At 40.7% G+C, this 15,488-nt stretch overlaps 1 long non-coding RNA gene across 3 annotated transcripts; it reads left to right on the top strand.

Annotated features, from left to right (window-relative positions):
- The first annotated feature begins 2,360 nt into the window (after positions 1-2,360).
- On the top strand, positions 2,361-8,400 carry LOC121497516. 3 transcript variants are annotated; one of them, XR_005989491.1, is made up of 6 exons: positions 2,361-2,592; positions 2,676-2,770; positions 2,867-3,055; positions 5,640-5,707; positions 6,703-6,755; positions 7,244-8,400. It is a non-coding gene; the product is annotated as an uncharacterized LOC121497516 (long non-coding RNA). The 3 variants fall into 3 exon arrangements; XR_005989490.1 differs by having other exon boundaries at positions 6,703-8,400; XR_005989489.1 differs by having other exon boundaries at positions 2,867-3,060; positions 6,703-8,400.
- The last annotated feature ends 7,088 nt before the right edge of the window (positions 8,401-15,488 follow it).

Here is a 15,488-nt window from a genome sequence, read left to right as displayed (position 1 = left end):
ACAGGAATAGAGATAAAGAGAGAGAGAGAGATCTCTAATGTCTCTTCCTATTCTTAAAATACCACCAGCCCTATCAAGTTTAGGCCCCACTTTTGTGACTTCACTTAACCGTAATTGCCTCCTTTGGGCTCTGTCTCCAAATAGAGTCACATTAGGGGTTAGGGCTTCAAAATACCAATTCAGTCCATAACCTGGTATAGAAAATATAGCAGTCTTCATTCATTCATTCATCCAGTAAATATTAGTTGTGTTCACAGTAAGCCAGCCCTAGACAAATCCAATCCTAGCCCTTGCCAAGCTTTGATGCAGCAGAGGAGGCAAAGTTTAAACAAGGAATTTTAATAAAATGCAAAGACAAAGTTAGCAGGCCAAATAAACATAGTGCAATGAGAAAATTACATTTAATGTGAAACACAAATGTTTATTAAAACGCTGAGTTTGAAGTCTTGGTGATACATCCAAGTAGAGATGTTATTCAGATGAAAAAATATATTGAATTGAGAACTCAGAAAGCAGTTCTGGGCCTCAGACGTTTGGAAGTCATTGAAACCATGGGAGTGGTTATGGTTGCCTAGGAAAGCAAGTGGCACAAGATGAGCAGTATAAGTGTCTACACCAGTGGTTCTCAAACTTGAGCAAGCACCGGAGTTACCTAGAGGGCTTCTTAAAACACAGATTGCTAGGTCCCACCCACAGAGGTTCTGGCTCAGTAGGTCAGGGGTGGGGCCAAAAAATTTGCATTTCTGCCAAATTCCCAAAGAAGATGGTACATCTGGAATATAGTCTGATTTCAGAAAAAGAGATTTCAATTATAAACTGAACATAACCAGGAAAGATAGCTCCTTATAACTTTCAGAGGAATTAAAACATCTAAGAAAAGTCCAAGATCTGACACTTCAGCTGTTGAGTCAAGAAATAAACCTAGACAAAAAAAAATCACCACCACTATCACCATCACAATCACCACCACCACCACTGACACCTCCACCACCACCACCACCACCATTACCATCAATACCAACACCGTCATCACCGACAACACCACTACCACCACCACTATACCACCACCACCACTAATACCAACACTGACATCACCACCACCACCAGAAACCACAATAGCATTGCCACCACCACCTACACCATTAACAATACAAACAATAACAACACCATTACCAACACCTCCACCATTACCACCACCACCATCATCATGGTGAATCTCAAGTACATTTCCCTAAAGTTGGTCATCTTGGACTATCCTGGATCACCTAATGCGGACAATAAATACATTCCATTTGCTGAGTATCTCTTTAGCCTCCGTCTAAAGAATTTTCTTAAAGATATAGTTATTTATTTGAGAGAGAGAGCAAGTGGGGCGAGGGACAGAGGGAGAGGGAAAGAGTATTAAGCAAACTCCTACACTAAGCAGGGCTGGATCTCCTAACCTTGAGATCACGACCTGAGCGGAAACCAAGAGGTGGACACTTAACCAACTGCGCCACCCAGGGGCTCCTCCATGTAAATAATCTTTAAAGAAGCAATCTCAATAGGCACTGATCAATGAGATTGAAGTTGTTATAGCACAAGAGGTCTAAAGGTAGAGATATTCATATCCTTGAGTAGGACTTAGCCCTTGAGTTAATTTCATCACCACTGACGTGAATGTGGCTCTATCATTGGTGCTCCAGCCCAGAGGACAATTTGGCCCCTGTCTCTGGAAGAGACAGATCTCAAAATTTAGTGCAAAGGTTACCAGCAAGGACTTTAGTGTCAGCCAGCCCTGGATTTGATTTCTAGATCTGTCATTTACTTTCAGAGACCTAGGGCACATTCCTTTCTATGTTTGTTTCCTTATATTAAAATAGAAATCATTCTAGGGTTTCTCTGAGAATTAAATTTAAAAATATGCGAAAAGAGCAGAATCCTTGGCCTATGGGAAGTACTCAATAAACAGTAAGTATTTTTTGTCACTATTTTCATTTCCATTGTTGTTTGGAGAAGAAATGAAAAGTTGAAGAATGTTTAAGCAGCTCGTAAAGTTGTCAAAGGGTTTTAATAGCTTGCTATAAAGGATAAAACAGAAGTTCTGCTAACCTTAGGCAAGAGGCCTAAGAGAGTCACACAGGAAATTGAGTGGCCTTCATACTGTTGTATAATGAAAACTCATCACAAGAAAGGAACACCCTTTTAAAACCCTTGCTGCCACTGCCCAGGCAAACAATTAACAAAACGGGAAAATGCAAAGGCAGCTAGCAAAGAATGCCAAAGAGAGGCAGAGAACCATGCAAATAGGGGGGAAAAATCATTCCCAGATTTATAAATAATGGGCAACAGGTCATTTTGCAGAGAGCACTGGAGCAAAACGCTCTTCATCCCAGCTGGAGCAGTTTGATTTCACTTGGAGCAACTGCAGGTACAGAAGCTGACACACTCTTCCCAAGGAGTAATGGAGCCTCCAGCACCAGGAAGCAGCTACTCAGGGCAGGATAGTATCTGCATTTAACACACGAATAGTATTAGCTAAACCAGGACACGACCAAAGAGAAATCTTGGTGGGACCCGAAAAGTGACATTACATTTCAGAGCCCTGCTCAGGTGAGTTTCCACTCAAGAAGAGGAATCCAAAGGCATCTTTGGGCCTCTTCCACAGCCATAATTCTTTTGTTGTCTTTCTGAAGTCTGGAGTTGGAGAATCCTCTGGGTGATACCAAAGACAGTCTTGTTGACCAGAGATACCAGCAGGCACAGCACTCAAAGCTACAGAACCATTTCAGTATGATTCCTTTTTTACATTTATCTTTTATAATTGTCTCTCTTCCCATTTAGACTGTTTCTTCTTGTAAGAAAAGGCTTTTTTTTTTTTTTACAGATAAGAAAATAGCTTCACCGAAGTCATTTTTGCCTTCTGAGATGCATAAGCTCTGCTCCTCATGGGGGTGCTCCCTGCTATATTCACTGCCTAGAATACACTGTGCCTGCATAATGGTGATATTACAATCTTCAATTCCTCCAAGTGGGAAAAACTGTCCATTGAAAGCAATTTTCTATCTCCCAAGAGGTGAGGTATGAACATATTTTTGAACCAGGCCAGTCCTTTCATTTGGGAAAAACAACCTCTATGGTCTTTGTGGTAGGGAGAATTTTGACCCCCATGACCTTCTCCCTCTGGTCCTTCTGACCAAAAGGACTATGCAATAATAATTGGGTTTGTTTAAAGCTGCTAAATTTATGGTAATTTGTTAAAAAAATAAAACAAAGATAAAAAATAAAAATTTGTGGTAATTTGTTATAGCAGCAATGGGAGACAAACACTATGCCTCCAATTAGACAGTTATAAGGAGGAGATTTTTGTAAAACTGTGGCTCTATGGATCTAACTGTGATGGTGAAAAATGTCACTGAAAGTGTGGCAAGAGCCTTACCTCTGTGACATGGTCCTTCTAGAAAGGCATATCTTTGCTGACTATATACTGGATGAACCCTGTGCCAAAGCACTATTTGGTCAGCAAGAAAATCCTCTCCTACCCAGTTACTCTTGAAGACTTGACCAAGATATCTTTCTGCTTCCCTCCTTCCCTTGGCGAAGGAGGAGCTCTTTCTTAAAATATGATATTGGGGCCATGATGAGGGGGTAGAGAATAGAATTCAAACTTTCCATCAGTTCTTGGTGCTGCCAAGGACAGAGACCTGATATATTAGCAGAGTTCTTCAGAGAAACAGAGACAATAGGATTGAGAGAGAGACAGAGACAGAGAAAGTTTAAGGAATTCCTATGTAATTATGGAGACTGGCAAGTCTAAACTCTGCAGGGTTCATTGGCAGTCTGAAGACCCAGAGAAGAGTGGTGCTGCCATTTCAAGTTCAAAGGCTGTCTGCTGGAAAATTCCTTCTTGCTTGGAGTTAAAAATCAATCCCACGTTCTAGTCAGACCTTCAACTGCTTAGATGAAGCCCACCCACATTACCTTAGGCAATCTTCTTTTCTCAAAGTCTAACAATTTAAATGTTAATCTCATCCAGAAATATCTTCATGGAAACATCCAGAATAATGTTTGACCAAATACCTAGGCACATAGCCCAGCCAAATTAACACATAAAATTAATCATTATACCTGGGTAGACTAGTTGGCTGGTTGGTTTGTTTGGGAATGTGCATATTTTCTAAAACAAATAAGTGCATGTAAGACATGAATTATAGGGCAGCCTGGGTGGCTCAGTGGTTTAACGCCATCTTCAGCCCAGGGCCTGATCCTCCAGGATCGAGCCCCACATTGGGCTCCCTGCATGAAGCCTGCTTTACCCGCTGCCTGTGTCTCTGCCTCTCTCTCTCTGTGTCTCTCATGAATAAATAAATAAAATCTTAAAAAAAACATGAATTATAATACTGCGTATAATTATAGGGATAAATAGAGAAAGAAGTTAAGTATTATAAGCTCATGAAATGCTAAATAAACTCTAGAGTCAAAATAGTTAGAATAGTCAGAAGTAACTGGAAGAGAGGAAGGTAATCCAGGAGTTTCAACTTACTAGCAGCATTCAATTTTTTTAGTTGATTGTTCATTGTATTTTCCCTTATACATTTTCCTTTATACAGTTGAATTATTACATAAGTATGTCTTAAAAATAAATATAAAATTATTCAGGACATTTTTTAAAAAGAAGAATAATGAGATCAGACTTACTATATCTAAAAACATATTACAAAGCACCAGTAATTTGAAACAGTTTGGTGTCAGTGCAGAAATGGACCGATCCCTGAAACAGAACAGAACGTTCAGAAATGGCTCCTAATTGCCTAAGGAATAGAGACCATGGTGAGGGTGCATTTCAGATTAGTGGGGTGAAATAGATGATTTGATGAATGGTCTCAGGGTGAGAGTAGCTTCTTTTGTCCTTACTGCTAAAATAAATTTAGGACAGTTTTTTTAAATAAAAAAAATAAACCATAAAAGAAGGAAACATAGGTGAATTTAGTTATATCTTGTCATGAAAAAGTCCTTTGTATGGGGTGCCTATCTGGCTTGGTTGGAAGAATACGTGACTCTTGATCTCAGGATTGTGAGTTTGAGCCCCAAATTGGGTGTAGAGATTACCTAAAAATGAAATCTAAGAAAGAAAGAAAGAAAGAAAGAAAGAAAGAAAGAAAGAAAGAAAGAAAGAAAGAAAGAAAAGAAAAAGGCCTTTGTAGTATAGCATACCAAACACCATAAATGGGAAATTTTTAAAATTTTTTGTATAAATAAAAAATGTAAATTTCCACAAGGGAATAGACAAACCAGGAGAGAGTATTTATAGGTGTATGACTACTTTCCTTAAATCCACTGAGGTCACAATAGTCAACAACATAAAAAATAACCCTATAGAGAAAAAGAAACGGACAGAGAAAATGAACAGTTGATAGGAAAAAAGCATTAAAAAATGCACCACTTTATTAATAACTAAAGAAATATGAACGAAAACAACTATATCTCATTTTTATTAAATCAGATTTGCAAAATTTATTTTATGACTGAGGCTATGGGGAAGAAGACAGTGAAGAGGTAAATGAGACAAGTTCTTTGTAGAGTAATTTTGCAAGAGATGCCAAAAATGTCAGTGCATATCTTTTGATTCACCTGTCCCAATTCTTGGGTGTACCCCCCAGAGTCTACTGAGAGGCGGTGTGGAAATGTTCCTGCATCACCGATTAGAAGAGTAAAAATATGGAAACAGGTAAGTATTCATCAATAGGGTAATAGGTAATGCTATGCACCAGTCTAAGAATGGGGTGGATCTCTGTGTCAATTATGGAAATTGCCCTAAGATATATTAATAAGTAATTAAAGCAAAGTATACAACATTTTATTGCATAATGTAATTTGTGACTTTTTAAGAATTGCATTTACTGAAGTATACATACCTACTTGTGAAATAACATGTTTTTCTTGCATACCCTTTTGCAATTCTTAATTTTAACCACATAAATGTAATGCTTTTGTTTTTAAACAACTCATTTTCAATGAGAAAAAATTACTGACATGGAGCAATATTACTATTAAGTGAAAAAATCAGGTTATAAAACAGCATGCATAATTATAATCACATTTTTCCCTACACATCTGTAATTATTCCCATATATATCTGTGTGTAAAAAGCCATCTGGATGAATGTGACCAAAATGTTGATTGGGAGAATGCCCAGAGGCAATGATTTTCCATTTGCTTCTTTGAATTTTCTATTGTTTTACAACAAGATTTCTCAATCTTAGCCCTAGTGACACTAGTTACATTTGGGGCCAGATTATTCTTTATTGTGTGTCCCATCGGGTGTCTTTTCGGATGCTTTGCAATATCATTGGCCTCTACCTACTAGATGTCAATGGCATCCTCCAACTGTGACAAACAAGATATCTGTAGACATGGCCAAATGTCTTCGGGGGAACAAAATCATGACCCCTAGCCCCAAACACTAAATTAACAGTAAACATGATTTATTTATGCAGTCAAAAAATTAAATATATATAGATTGGATAAAAATATATATATCATAGGTAGATAATAGATAATGATAGAGAGATGTAGGTAGGATAGATAGATAGACAGATAGGAGAGAAAGCATGGGACGTATAGAAAGCACACAGTATGACCATTGGGAGGCAGATCAGTTGCAGAGCCCCTGAAGCACTGAAGAGACCACTCCACTGAGATTTTCTTCTGGCCTTTTTCTAGGTTCCTCTAAGACAGGGATAGCATGAGTAACTGTTCCCCAAACTCACCAGAAGGTATGCACTGAATGAGCAAGTGCCCACAATACTATCCTTTGGAGGCTTTGCGTATATTCACAATGATGCTGCCAGGATAAAAATATTTTTGATACATCCTTTTGGAATTTACCTTCAAAATAGATAACATATATCTTTTAATAATTTCAGAGAGGGTCAATATTTCTTTTTTTTTTTTTAAGCAAAGCTGCTTATAAGAACTAGACAGATTTAATTTTGGATTTAAGTGTGATGAATAAGTTATATCATCAAATTAAACAATTTTGTGCAAAAATAAGCTGTGAGAATAGTTTCAAGTAGATGTTATTGTTGTTTATGTGTCTTCCCCCAAAAGATATATTGAAGTCCTAATCCCTAGTATCTCAGAATGTGACTTTATTTGGAAATAGGGTCATCACAGATTAGTTAAAATGAGATCATACTCTAGTAGGGTGGGCTCTTAATCCAATATGGCATCTTTGTGAGGAAAGGGAACATCTTATGAACAGAGACACACACAGAGGAAATGATGTGAAGACACACAGGGTGCAGACAGCCATGTGACTGGAGTGGTGCATTTCCAAGTCAAGGAACGCCAAGGACGTCCAGCAAACCCCAGAAGCTAGAAGATGCAGGCAAGGAATCTCCCTTAGAGCTGTCAGAGAGACCAGCACCCTGCCAACATCTTGATTCTAAACATCTAGTTTCCAGAACTGTCAGACAATAAATTTCTATTGTTTCAAGCCACCCAGTCTGGGGAACTTTGTTACAGCTGCCCCAGGAATTAATATGGTTGTTGACTCATCATCCATTCCTCTTTTCCTAACAACACCCAGATTTTCATTTCTGCCACTAACTGCATACTGCAGGGGACGGGACCTACTCCAATGCCAGGTCAGACCCTGGTTGGCTTAGCCAATCAGCATCTTCCATTACCTCCCCCGTGAAACACTGTTAAGGGAGGGGGGGTTGTATCTTAAATTGGGCCAGAGTGACTTTTCAGAACTTCCCCTTAAAATGGTGGGACAGAGGGATCTCCAGAGAAGGATGTGAACTACTAGATGTGAACCAAAAACCATGCAACCTGAACTGCAGCTGATACCCGCCACCTTCAGAAGCAGCAGAGCTGAGAAAGGCAAACAAAGGTTCTTGGAGCAAACAAAGGTTCTTTAAAGCCCTGGTTCAGTCTGCCCTGAAATATACCAGCCTTACAGTTAAAGGCTTTATAGTTTAAGCCTTGGATTTTGCATTCCTTGCAACCCAAGGCTTCCTAGCTTTCAAGCTGGCATCGCAAGGCATATACACCACTTCCAACCAGTGCAAGGGGCTTTCAAAGGACTTCTTGGAGAGCTAGACATGAAGGACACAGGGCTGGAATCATACTTGCAGAGTCTAAAGGCTGGGGGCTGTGTCTAAAACTCACCCTGTGAGTTGTAGGAAGCTAGCAGCTAACAGAAAAAAAAAAAAAAGTAGCTATCTCTATGATGGGAATGCCTGCACTTAGAGAGCCTGATGGACAAGGATGGATGTTCATCTCCCAATGGCTAGAGGTGGGCTTGTTGTAGGGAGCCCTAACAGGTCTTCTCGAGGGGGCTTTGCCCAAGAGACCCATATGGAAGGACAGCAGAGGGATTAATTAGAAAGCACAGAAGGGAGTCTTTCATTGGTAATCAGTTGGCCGGCAAGAGGAGACATCACCCACTTCAAGGGAACTGCAGGAGCAAGATATCCCAAAATAGTAGGACCCCTCCCAAGTCCGCCAGAAATGCTCCCTGAGAAAATAATCTAGTACCTGGGCATCTGCCACATGCAGACAAAACACCAGGGTGCAATTACAAAGGAACAGGTCAGGCAAAGCCTCTCCTGCCCCTTCCTCTCCGGCCCTGCCACTGCAGCTCTGCAGAAACTGAAAAGAACAGATAGTAAAAGAGGAAAATGAGTGATTAGGAAGGAAAAGCAATCAGATCACTTTCCTGTTGGTCCTCAGACTAAGTAAGGCCCCAGCTAATGTCAGGGAGAGGATTTAAGTGCAATAAAATATCAAATATTAGAGCAGATGAGACCTATTTGATTATTAAAAAGTCTTTTCTAGTGACTAAAGGGCTCGGAAAAAATATGAGCCCTCCTCAGATTTTAAGTAGTTTTAACAGACACAGTCATACCCACCCCATGTGGCCTTAACTCTAGGCAGGGAGGCCACGTATTGCTAATACCTGAAGTTCTGGCTGAGCGCTTCTATCTGGCAGAGGAGGGCACCCAAACCTCAAAGCAAGGCAAACTAGAAATGCTACAGAGCTCAGGGCCTGGAAGCAATCCTCAACCAATGAGAAGCAGGTGTCTGTAGGGTCAGGACGCAGCTTCCTGCACTATATGGCCTGAAAACTCCCTCTTCATTGGCTGGTTCACTTTTCTATCTCACTTTCTCACTACTCCTACTCATGGATTGCCTCCATAAAAATTACTTGGTCTCAAATTCATGTCTGCTTCTAGGGACACCCAAACCAAAACACCAAGAAAAGATACGGTGATTTCAAAAAGCAGGTTGGAGTTGACATTAGGAAACAAAAAGATTGGTTTCTTGCTGCTTGTCCATTCAACAGATCAATCACACCAGTATTTGGGGTGTGATTCATCATGAAGTTTCCTGCCTAAAACCTGGGGACAGGAGGCAGTGGGGTTTTCCATTCTCCTCTACATACTCATCACTCTTGAAACTGAATCTGCATAGAGTCAGATGCTAATCACATAGCTCTTCTGACTTCTTCCTGCCTGGTGAATTTTCCACTTCCTCCCATGGTGCCCTCGGAGTGAGATGAGTTGTTCATGGGGGCAGAGCTCCTATGATGCACAGGTTCATCAAGTTGCGGTTGGTGGCTGATTTATGTCAGGGTAACTAGCTCCCACCAGCCCAATAGCCTTACTTTGTTCTTCCATCTTCTTATCAAAGTGTAATTTACATGCAGTAAAATTCAAACATTTTCATCTATAGTTCTGATGCTTCTTTTTTTGTTTTTTAAATAAATTTTGTTGTGAAGTATAATTCATAGATTAAAAGAGTATAAAACATAAATATAGAGCTAGATAAACTGCCACAAAGTGGACACAAGTTCATATAACTACTACCAACATCAAGATATACGATCACACTTATTGTTTTAACCTTCACATTTAGGATGACAATTTATTATTGTATAGGGTGTGAGGAAGGGGTCAAGATTACTTTGTTACATACGGATGTTTAATTGATCTGTATCACTTATTGAAAAAAAAACATCATTTCCTTACTGACTTGCCATGGAGTGAGTCCAGGTACCATATATGTCAGGGAAGTTTCTTGACTCTTTGCTATTCCATCAGCCTATTTGCCCATTCTTGCATCCAATATTATATTGTAATTACTGTACCTTTAGAGTAAGTCTCAAAATCAGGCAGTCTAAGTCCTCCAGCTTTGTTTGTATTCAGAATTGCTTTGGTTATGCTAAATTATTTGAATCTCCATATGAATTTCAGAATCATTTTCTCAATTACCAATTACCACAAAGCAACCAGCTAGTATTTTTACTGGAATTGCCCTAAATTGGTAGGTGAGTTTAGGAAGAACTGGCAAATTAAGTTCTTAATAATACTTAATCTTTTAATCCATAAACGAGGTAGAGATCTTCACTTATTTTGTCCTTTTTTTTTTAAGACTTTATTTATTCATGGTGAGAGAGGGAATGTGTGGGTGAGAGAAGCAGACTCCCCACTGAGCAGGGACCTCCTTGCTCAGTGGGGAGGTCTTGATCCTAGGACCCAGAGATCATGACCAGAGCTGAAGACAGATGCCCAACCAACTGAGCCACTCAAGTACCCCTATTTTATCCTTTTTAAAATTCTCTCAGTAATGTTCAAAGTATTTGCTACAGCAATGTCCACAATAGCAACACTGTGGAAGGAGCCTCCATGTCCATCAAAAGATGAATGGATAAAGAAGATGTGGTTTATGTATACAATGGAATATTCCTGAGCCATTAGAAACGACAAATACCCACCATTTGCTTCGATGTGGATGGAACTGGAGGGTATTATGCTGAGTGAAATAAGTCAATCGGAGAAGGACAAACATTATATGGTCTCATTCAATTGGGGAATATAAAAAATAGTGAAAGGGAATAAAGGGGAAAGGAGAAAAAATGAGTGGGAAATATCAGAAAGGGAGACAGAACATGAAGACTCCTAACTCTGGGAAACGAACTAGGGGTGGTGAAAGGGGAGGTGGGCGGGGGTGGGGGTGACTGGGTGACGGCACTGAGGGGGGCACTTGATGGGATGAGCACTGGGTGTTATTCTATATGTTGGCAAATTGAACACCAATAAAAAATAAATTTATAAAAAAAACAAAGTATTTGCTACAGAAATATTGAACATCTTTCATAAGATTTATTCATGACTGGGCAGCCCCAGTGGCGCAGCGGTTTAGCGCCGCCTGCAGCCCAGGGCATGATCCTAGAGACCCGGGATCGAGTCCCACATCGGGCTCTCTGCATGGAGCCTGCTTCTCCCTCTGCCTGTGTCTCTGCCTCTCTCTCTGTGTCTCTCATGAATAAATAAATAAAATCTTTAAAAAAAAAAAAGATTTATTCATGACTATTTGATATTTTCCCATACTTTCTTTTTTAAATATTTATTTATTTGTTTGAGGAGGGCAAGGACAGAGGGAGAAAATCTTTCAAGCAGGCTCCCCACTGGGCATGGAACCCAACGTGGGGCTTGAACTCATGACCCTGAGATCATAACCCGAACTGAAGCTGAGTTGGATACTTAACCAACTGAGCCACCCAGGACTGTGACTTGACTCCTGCCTATCAAAGCTTAGTGACATGAAGATTCAGAAGGGGCTGCCCCATGGACTAAAAAAGAATGGAGTATCTGTGTTTTCAGGGATCTATAGGCTGTCCCCTCCACTTCTGAGTCACTTACCAGGCTCTCAGGGTATCATGGGCAACTGGAAATACAGGAAGTGGAACAGGAAATCAGAGCCAGATATATAATTGCAGAAGAGCAAGTACCAGGAGAAGGCCCATTTCTGTAAGGCCACAGAAGCTAGGAATTTGTCCACCCATCTTCCGACCTACCACCTCGTTATCTTTATTTTCCCATCCTTTGTATCCATTGCAAAGAGAATATGAGGTGATTCACAGAACTGCTACAGTTCTGTGGCAAGATGAAATTAATATATAAAGAAATGGAAGAAAAATGGGGACATAAAATGAAATCAGGCAGATGTGAGCAAAACTATAGGCAAAAAATAAATAGGTCAGAGCCCAGGAAAGTCAAAAACAATGCCAAGGCCAGAAGCAGACAGAGATTTTTCGAGCAGACTCAAGAATCTGCCCTATGACTTAGGGAGTCAGAATTTATTTTGACCACCATCATCTCTGTCTGGATGACTGCATCAGCCTCCTATCTGTTATCCCAGCTCCCAGCTCTGCCTCTTACCCAGAGTCTCCTGTCAAAATAATAACCAGAGTAGTGATTTTTTGAAAACACAAATCAGCCCCAGAATAGAAGGAAAATATCTATAAATCATATATACGATAAGAGTCTGGTATCCAGAATATTTAAAGAACTCTTACCATCTATCTAAAAGGCAAATAACCCAATTTTTAAATGGGCAAAGAATTTGAATAGGCTTTTCTCCAAAGAAGATATACAAATGCCTGGTGAGCACATGAAAGCTTGCTCTGCATCATTAGCCATCAGGAAAATGCAAATAAAATCCATGGTGGAAAACCACTTCACCTCCTCTAGGATAGCTATAATCCAAAATAACAGACAATATCAAGTACAGGTGTGCATGTGGAAAAATCGGAACCTTGTATTTTCAGGTGGGAGCTTAAAAATGGCATGATTGCTTTGGGGAACCACTTGGCAGTTCGTCAAAGAGTTAGATGGAGTTACCATATGGCCCAACAATCTTAATTATGGGTATACACTCAAGATCATTGTAATAGAATAAAGCAGTTGAAGTGAAAAACTGCCACGGGCAATAACAACGATGAGTCTCACTCACATACTGCTGTGTCAAAGAAACCAGGACAAATAAGTACAAATTTTACGACTCCATTTATACAACAGTCAAAAACATGCAAAACTAATTTTTGGCCCATATCAAAAATATGGGAAGAGGCTAGAAGCCTTCGGGCCTTGGGGGTAACAAGAATCAGAGCCTCACTCAACGCTTCAGCTCTGGAGCTCTCTTTACCTCTTGACTTTCTTTTTTTTTTTTTCTTTTTCTTTTTTCTTTTTCTTTATTTATTCATGAGAGACACACACAGAGAGAGAGAGAGAGAGAGAGAGAGAGAGAGGCAGAGACACAGGCAGAGGGAGAAGCAGGCTCCTTTCATGGAGCTCAATGCAGGAATCAATCCCGGATCCCGGGATCACAACCGGAGCTGAAGGCAGGCGCCCAACCGCTGAGCCACCCAGGCATCCCTAGACTGAGTTTCTATTAGGAATTCAGCTCCAGTCTCTGCAAATATGTTTCTCTGCAGAGCAGCAACCATGGTCCCTGGGCCCCCTGGACACATATATTTCCAGCCCCTTCACCTGGAACAATACCTCTCTTCCACTTACTTTCCATTCAAAAAATTCTAGGGAAGGCTTCTCATTAGCCACAGATTCTTTTTTTTTTTTAATTTTTTTTTAAATTTTTATTTATTTATGATAGTCACAGAGAGATAGAGAGAGAGGCAGAGACACAGGCAGAGGGAGAAGCAGGCTCCATGCACCGGGAGCCCGACGTGGGATTCGATCCCGGGTCTCCAGGATCGCGCCCTGGGCCAAAGGCAGGCGCCAAACTGCTGCGCCACCCAGGGATCCCCGCAGATTCTATTTAAGGACCCCTGCCTAGGTTGGCAAACAGTAACCTAGGTAGATCCTACTGGAACCCAATTTCTGGAGTTGGGCATTGGAAAGAGGTCACTCCCAAAGGGATGTGCTGTCCCAAAAGACAGAATGGTGCCAAACAGACAATTTCATAAATGTTCTTGTCATTCAGGGGAGCATCTCTCTACTTGTTATACGGGATATATTAATAAACCCAATCACATCTTCAAAAAAAATATATGTCTGTGTCATTCTGGCTTCACCTTTCCTGGAATTCACTCAACTGATGATTTCTGTACTTTCCAGACTGATAGTTCATGCCTCTGATCTCTCCTGGGTTAATCTTCACACTCAAAAGATGCCTTAAGCCTTGTAAGCAGCTGGGAAACTCTCATGAGTGCACCCAAGATGAACGACCACTTCTTGTTGTTGGCACTGACTCTTCTAGGTGCCCAGTGGCATTCTCCACCTTCCAGAAATCAAGAGACTGAACAACAATGCTTGCTTTGTCCGTTTGGCAATGCCTACTAAATTTCAAGTGTTTATACCTTTGACCCAGCATTTCTGCTTTCTTAACTCATAGAAACACTTTCACAACTGTACAAAAACATATATGCGGTGTTGTTCATATAAAGGAAAAACTGCATTAGAAGGCGTAGAATTTCAAATATCTGTCAGTAAGAATCTTTTGAAATAAATGATTATTCATAGCAACAATGGAACATTACGCAATTGTTACGTTAGAGAGATCCTAATACCAAAAGAAATTTAAAATGCGTTGTCTAAAAAGCAAGTTGCCAAACAATATCCGTGGTCCAGTGGCAGAGAGGAGGGTGAAAATAATAATATTATCTATGTTAGTAGGTGCAGGGGAGAAAAAATCCTAGCAACATACATCAAAGTATTAACAATAGTTTTCTGGCATGAGGAGAGGGAGGGAAGGGAGGAGGTACAGATATACGAGGGACTTTCATCTTCTACAGTATGTAGCATTTCGAGACTATTTGGATGTTTAAAAGAAAATATATTTCTTTATAAATTAAAACATGAAATAATGATTTGTTTTTTAAGAAAGTGTCTTGAAAGTTGGGGACAGTGTGACAGATGTTGCTTGATTGCCTTTCAGACAGATGTCTTGCGTTCACAAGGTTGTTTAAGAATGCAGACTTATCTCCTTGCTCACTGACCCATAACACAACAGACTAAATGTTTGACATGGGAAAATTCTCTGGGACAAAAGAGCTTATTCAAGCAGACCTAACAGCCATGAGCTATCTCATAATCAGCAGGGAGACAGAGCTCGCTGCGCCTGTGCTGGGGGTGGGGAGAAGCCGGGCAGGGACTGCTGTGGGCTGGGAAGGTGACTCGCCCTGTTCTCCCAAATTCAGCTCCAGTGGCCTTGGCTTCGCTGAAAATGAAGCAGTGATGGCGGGCTGGGGAGTGGCTGTGCAGTCTGAGTGTTGGGGAGCCAGGGGAGGGGGAGGAGGACTCTCAGGAGGAGAGTCAGGAAGCTGTTGCAGGGAGGAAGGAAGTCATGCACTCAGAGGCTTCAAAGCTGGAGCAATCATAGAGAAAATGCACAGGGCAAGACATGCTTCAAGGTGGGTGGTTGGGGAATTGGTTGTCATTGAAAAGGCCTATTTTGGGGCACCTGGGTGGCTCAGTTGTTTAAGGGTCTGCTTCGGCTCAGGTCGTGATCCCAGGGTCCTGGGACCCAGTCCTGCATCAGGCTCCCTGCTGTGTGGGGAGTCTGCTTCTGCCTCCGCCTCTCTCTGTGTGTCTCATGAATAAATAAATGAAATCTTTTTAAAATCTTTTCTTTTTTAAAAAAAAAAGAAGGCCTATTTCAGGAAGACCAATGTAGATCCTCCATCTTGGGCTTTACTG

The sequence above is a fragment of the Vulpes lagopus genome, chromosome 8, assembly GCF_018345385.1.
Source record: "Vulpes lagopus strain Blue_001 chromosome 8, ASM1834538v1, whole genome shotgun sequence".
Taxonomy (NCBI): Eukaryota; Metazoa; Chordata; class Mammalia; order Carnivora; family Canidae; genus Vulpes; species Vulpes lagopus.
Note: the sequence above shows the minus strand (reverse complement) of the source record. Positions and strands in the feature narration are given on the sequence as shown.